Source organism: Tamandua tetradactyla, chromosome 17 (genome assembly GCF_023851605.1).
Source record: "Tamandua tetradactyla isolate mTamTet1 chromosome 17, mTamTet1.pri, whole genome shotgun sequence".
NCBI lineage: Eukaryota > Metazoa > Chordata > Mammalia > Pilosa > Myrmecophagidae > Tamandua > Tamandua tetradactyla.
The window spans coordinates 58,053,926-58,060,181 of NC_135343.1; the positions used below are offsets into that span (position 1 = coordinate 58,053,926).

Below are 6,256 nucleotides of genomic sequence, written 5' to 3' on the forward strand. Positions count from 1 at the left end.
TAGCCTATTAATCTATCTTTATTCCAGTACAACAGTATTTTGCTTATTGTAGCTTTGTAGTAAGTTTTAAATTATTAAGTATGAGTCCTACATTGTTCTTTCTTTTTTTGGGGTGTGGGGGTGGGGGGAGTGGGCGGTGCCTGGTCCAGGAATCAAACCTGAATCTACTGCATGGAAGGCGAGCATTCTATCACTGAATCAGCCATGCACCCCTTGTTCTTTGTTTTTGAGATTAATTTGACTATTCAGAGTCCCTTAAAATTCCATATTAATTTGAGGATGACTTTTTTCATTTCTGAAAAAAAGCCATTGGAATTTTTATAAAGATTGCATTGAATCTGTAGTCCCTTTTGGGAGACATTGTCATCTTAGCAATAATATCTTTCAGTCCATGAATGTGGGATGTTTTTCTCTATATTTAGGTCTCCTTTAGATTCTTTCAGCCATGTTTTACTCATTTCAATGTACAATTGTTTCACATTCTTCATTAAATTTATTCTAAGCATTTTATTTTTTTATGCTGTGGTAAATGTAATTTTTTTCTTAGCTTCATTTCTGGATTGTTAATCACTAATTTGTAGACATATAATAGATTTTGTATGTTTGTCATGCATTCTGCCACCTTGATGAATTTATTTATTTCCTCTAATAGTATTATTGTGGATTCTTTTGGGTTTTCTCTATAAAAGATCATGCCATTTATGGTTTGACATAGTTTTACTTCTTTCTGCTAATTTGAATGCCTTTTTTTTCTTGCCAAATTGCTCAGGCTAGAACTTCTAGTACAATTCTGAATAGCGGTGGTGAAAGCAGCATCCTTGCTTTGTTCCTGGTCTCAAGGAGAAATCTTTTAATTTTTCATAGTTGATTATGATGTTAACTGTGGGTCTTGCATAAGTTTCATTAATCATGTTGAAGAAATTCCCTTTTATTTCTAGTTTTCTGAGTGTGTGTACATGGGTGTGTTTATTTGTGTGTGTATGTTTTATCATGAAAGAGTGTTAGATTTTTTTCTGGATCAATTGAAATAATCATGTAGGTTTTTTTCTTCATTGTATTAATATGGTATATTACAATGATTGATTTTCATATGTTGAGTTACACTAGCATGCCTGTGATAAATCCTATTTGGTCAAAGTGTGCAATCTTTTTAATATGATGCTGGATTTGGCTTGTTACCATTTAATTAAGGAAATTTGCATCTATATTCATGAAGTCTATTGGTCTGTGGTTTTCTTTTCTTTTTATCTCTTACTCTGGCTTTTGTACCAAATTAATGGCAGTCTCGTGAAATGAGTTAGGAAACATTTCCTCTTTTCCAATTCTTTAGAAGAATTTGAGAAGTATTGGTGTTAATTTCTTTTGACTGGTAGAATTGACCATTAAAGCCATCTGGACTCAAACTTAATTGTGACGTTTTTATTTTATTAATAAGTCGACTTCTTTATTTGTTATAGGCCTATTCCAATTTTCTGTTTCTTCTGGAGTCAGTTTTGGTAATTTGCATGATTTTTAGAATTTACCCATTATCTAATATATACATTTAGTGTACAGTTATTGTTATATTACCATTCTACTTATTTCTGTAAGGTCAATAGTAACATTCTACTTTTGCTTTATATTTTAGTAATTTAAGTGTTCTCAGGTTTTGTCAATTTTGTTGATCTTTTCCAAGAATCAAATTTTTTATTTTATTCATTCTATCTTTTTCTATTTCATTTGTCTTACTTCTGTTTTTATCTTCATTATGTCTTTCTTTCTACTGGTTTTATCTTACTTTTGATCTTCTTTTTCTAGTTCTTAAGTCATAAGATTATGATTTGAGAGCTTACTTTTTAAAAATGTAGGCAGTTAGAGTTACAAATTTCTCTCTGAGAACTGTTTAGTTGCATCCCATAAGCTTGGTATGCTGTGTTTTTATGGTCATTTGTCTGAAAGTATTTAATTTATCCTGTGATTTCTCCTTTGAACCACTGTGTAGCTTAAGAATGTGGTTTAATTTTCACATTTTTGTGAATTTTCCAGTTTTGCTTCCATCATTGATTCTTAGTTTCATTCTGTTTTCATGAGAAAATATTCTTTAAACGATATCCATCTCCTTAAATTTATAGATACTTGTTTTAGGGCCTACCATATAGTCTAGCCTGAAAAAAAGTCCACGTTCACTTAAGAATAATGTGCATTATGTTGTTTTTGAGTGATTCTCTATGTTTGGTAGGCCTAGCTAGTTTGTAGTGTTTTTTCAAATCCTTGATTTTCTTATGGATTTCCAGTATAGTGCTCTGTTCATAATTGAAAGTGGCATATCAAAACCTCCAAATATTATTTTAGAACTCTGTTTCTCCCTTCATTTCTGTCAATGTGTTCTTCATATATTCTGGGGCTCTATTGTCAGGTACATATATGTTTGCAATTGTTATATTCTTTTGATGGATTTCCCTTTGATCAATGTATGATGTCCTTTTTGTCTCTTCTAATTATTTTTTACTTAGAGTCTATTTTGTCTGATATTTTGTACCCCAGTTCTCTTTTGGTTACTATTTGCAAGGAGTATCTTCTTCTATATTTTCATTTTTAACCTACTTGTGTCTTTAAATCTAAAGTGAGTTTGTTGTATAAAATATGCAATAATATCATGTTTTGTTTTGTTTTTTAATCTATTCTTACAGTCTCTGGATTTTAACTGGAATGTGTATCCCATTTACATTTTTAAAAATTTTGCTACATGTTGTCTCTAAACTTACTTCTTTGTTGTACCTCAGTGTTGCCATTACTTTATTTTTTGTGTTTAATTTATTTATTCTGATGTATCATTTTGATTTCCTTCTTATTTCCTTTTCTGCATTTTTTCATTATTTTTCTAGTGGTTACCTTAGGGGGTAACTTTATAACTATCTACTTGCAATTAATACCAATATAGTTTCAATAATATACAAAACCCCAGCTCCTATACAAACTTGTCCCTTCTCCTTTGTGTTATTGCCATCACAAATTAAACTCTGTACATTATGTAGCCAGGGATATAATGTTTTATGCATTTGTCTTTTAAATCATATATGAAAGAAAGGAGTCACAAAATACGATATCGTCAACTTTTTATTTATCTATGTCGTTACCATCACTAGTGTTGGGGATTGCATCTGCCCCCATAAAAGGTGTTATCAGGTCTCAATCCTTGGTTCTGTAGGTGTGAATTCATGTGTAAATAAAACCTTTGAAGATATTATTAGTTAAGATATGCCCAATTGAATGAGGGTGGGCCATAATCCAATATGGCCATTGTCCTTATAAGCAGAAGAAATTGTACACAGAAGGAGAATCTATGAAGAACAGCCAGAAGCTGGAAGTCAGTGGAACCCAGAAAAGAAAGAAGATGCCACCATGTACATTTTCATGTGATGGAAAAACCAAGGAACCCCAAAGACTGCCAACCATCCAGAAGATGACAACCTTGGAAGGAAGCAATAATGCTAACTTCTGAAGACATGAGCCAACAAATTACTGTTGTTTAAGCCTACTCATTGTATGGTATTTGTTTTAGCAGCCAGGAAACTAATGCCACCAGTGTTTTTTCATGCAGCTTTAAGTTATTGTCTAATGTCTTTTCATTTCAGGCTCAACATCTCCTTTTAGTATTTATTATAGGGCTGGTCTACAGATAATATAGTCTCTCAGTTTGTTTCTATGTAATTATCTCTTAGCTCACTGATTCATTATTTTATTCTTCCAATGGATTATAAGATTTACCAGATTAGGAATAATTTTAATATCATATTTCCAACATCTAGAATAATGTCTGGCAAATAGTAAATGTTGAAAAAGTATTTGGTAAAGAAACAAAGAAAATAGAAAGGAGAGGAAGAAAAGAAAAGGAAGGGTCACTAGAAAGCTCTCAGCAGCCCCACTTTCCACAATGGCGAGTTCATGCCACAGTAGGAAAAAATAAATCTAAGATAGAAGAGGGACCTGAAAGCATTTAAACAATTGGTTCCAACTTTCCTGAGACTTAATTATGCCCAAACCATTTTTTTTTTACTGTAAGAGAAAATTCAGTATCCTTCTAGTAAATTTACCTAGGTGGTTTGATTTGGTTGCTTTCCATTTCAACTAAAGGAGTACCATTTAACAAAGAAAATAAGAATCTCATTTTATTCTGAGACTGAAAGATGTGGTATTAAGGCATATTTGTGGCTTATCATACCAAGGCATCAATAGCACGTTAGGGAGAACTCAAATTACAAATACACCCTACACATCTTATACATTACTCCCAAGCACTAATAGATTTTCAATGAGTTTGATCAAAATGATTGCAACAGTTTTTTAACAAAATCAATCATTTTATAGAGCAGAGCTTACTGTATTCTGTGGGGAAAAATTCTCATTGTGAGATAATCTCACTGCCATATGTAATGGTAACTCTTAACCTGCACATATTGCTCATTTGGTGCCTCTGACTGGACCAGACTCCCCATTCCCTATCATTCCAGCAACAAAATGGTAACCAACAATCAACTAGGAAACCTTAATCCAGCTTTGTCAATGTTCATGGCACTACACTAAGAGCTAGGAATGCAGATACACAAGTTTTTACTACATGCCAACTATAATCTATTGGGAGATTCAGAATAATAAACCAACATTCTACTGAATGCATCATGACAGATGTGCTCAAAAAGCTTCAAGAATAGAGGAGAATAGAACAAGCCTTCTATACAGGACCAGCTAGATTTGGAGAAAATTAAAGAGGCTAGGACAGCCTTCTGGGAAAAAAATGCATTTTTCTTGAAATTCACAAGATTTATTATATCCCTGGAGGTCTAAAGCAGTCCTTCAAGTCTCACTAAATACCTACCACAGAAAAATTTCTACTAATCATTAGTTATAGATAATAAATAAATAAAGGGAAGAGGTGAGGTTGATTCCAGGTTTTATCCTTAGTTAACTAGGTGAATGGAGGTGCTTCTGTTGCACAAGTGACAGCAGATTTAAGGGGAAAAAAAAACATTATCAAGGCTCAGTCTACAAACTCTCTTAGCCTCCTCAGTCTTCTTTCCTGATACTTTCCTTAATAAATACAGAATAATTCAGGAGTATAACATTGAGATGTGGTTCACAACCTACAGAATGAAACAGAGAAGACTGGGGTTTGGATGCTCCTTACAAAAAGGATGAAACCAGGAATAGGGCAAGCCTCAGCCTTTCACTCAAGAAAACCTGCCAAAAGAAGCCAGAAGACTCCAGATGCCCACCATGAGATCTCAAACAAGTATCCCAGGCCAAGTCTCTGAGAGAAAGCAATCCCTAATACTGCTACCAGAGAAGAACTGGCTAAACCAACTGGATTCCACAACAGAGAATTTTATAAAGCTTTTGAACACAAGTAATCAGCACTCAAAGAAAAGCAAAAGATAATCCATAAATTCCTTGAGAGATAGCCCAAATAGGAGGCCAGATCTGACTCTTCAGCAGCACCAAATGCACATGTCCACTCTCACAAGCAGCTCTCTTTATTTCCTTCCCCTGAATTCCTTTGGCAAGAACCAAACGTTTATCATTTTCTCTTCCACCAAAGCCTGTGTCTTTTGTTCCTTGGCACTCAGGTGGGGACTGTGGGTGTCGGGTTCAAGGTGTCTTGATGGTTCAGCCCAACCAGGTTGTGCAGGAAGGAGAGAACTCTGACAACCCCTGACTCCTACGAATCACTTGGCAATTCCACTGACTCTGGGAAGGGACATCTCAGATACACAGACTTCCTTCTGGCTCCAATGCCAAGGGAAATGCCAGGATCATAATGAGAACACTGGCATGGAAGTATTGCTGTTAAAGGACTCTTCTTAGCCTTATCTGGGTTTGAAAAAGTCCAGGAACCTAACATACCTTATATTATGTGGTAGTAGGATGAGGGGTGACTGGCTCCGATTGTAGAATGGGAACCTCCCAAAGGGACACTGGAGCTGTCCAAACACATTGACACAGACCTGTGGCCCAATCAGCTCAGCAGCCGTATCATCTGCTTGACCTACTACACCAGCAGTACATAGACACCTCAAAGCTTTGGGATTAACTCATCTACAGATTTTCGGTTTGAAGTACAATCTCTACTAAACCCAGATGCTCAGGAAGAGGACCTTCCAAACTCCAACCACCTCTCAGTGGAATTCAGGAATAATTTCAATGCTGGTCCACATGCTGCCAAGTTCACCAGGGGCTCAGCTTTAGGAGAAGGCAAGTGTCCTTCCCATGACCCTGGGCC

General features: G+C 35.1%; 1 pseudogene; it reads left to right on the forward strand.

The window, feature by feature from the left end:
* The first annotated feature begins 5,127 nt into the window (after positions 1-5,127).
* Positions 5,128-6,044, forward strand: LOC143661165 (double homeobox protein B-like; annotated as a pseudogene).
* The last annotated feature ends 212 nt before the right edge of the window (positions 6,045-6,256 follow it).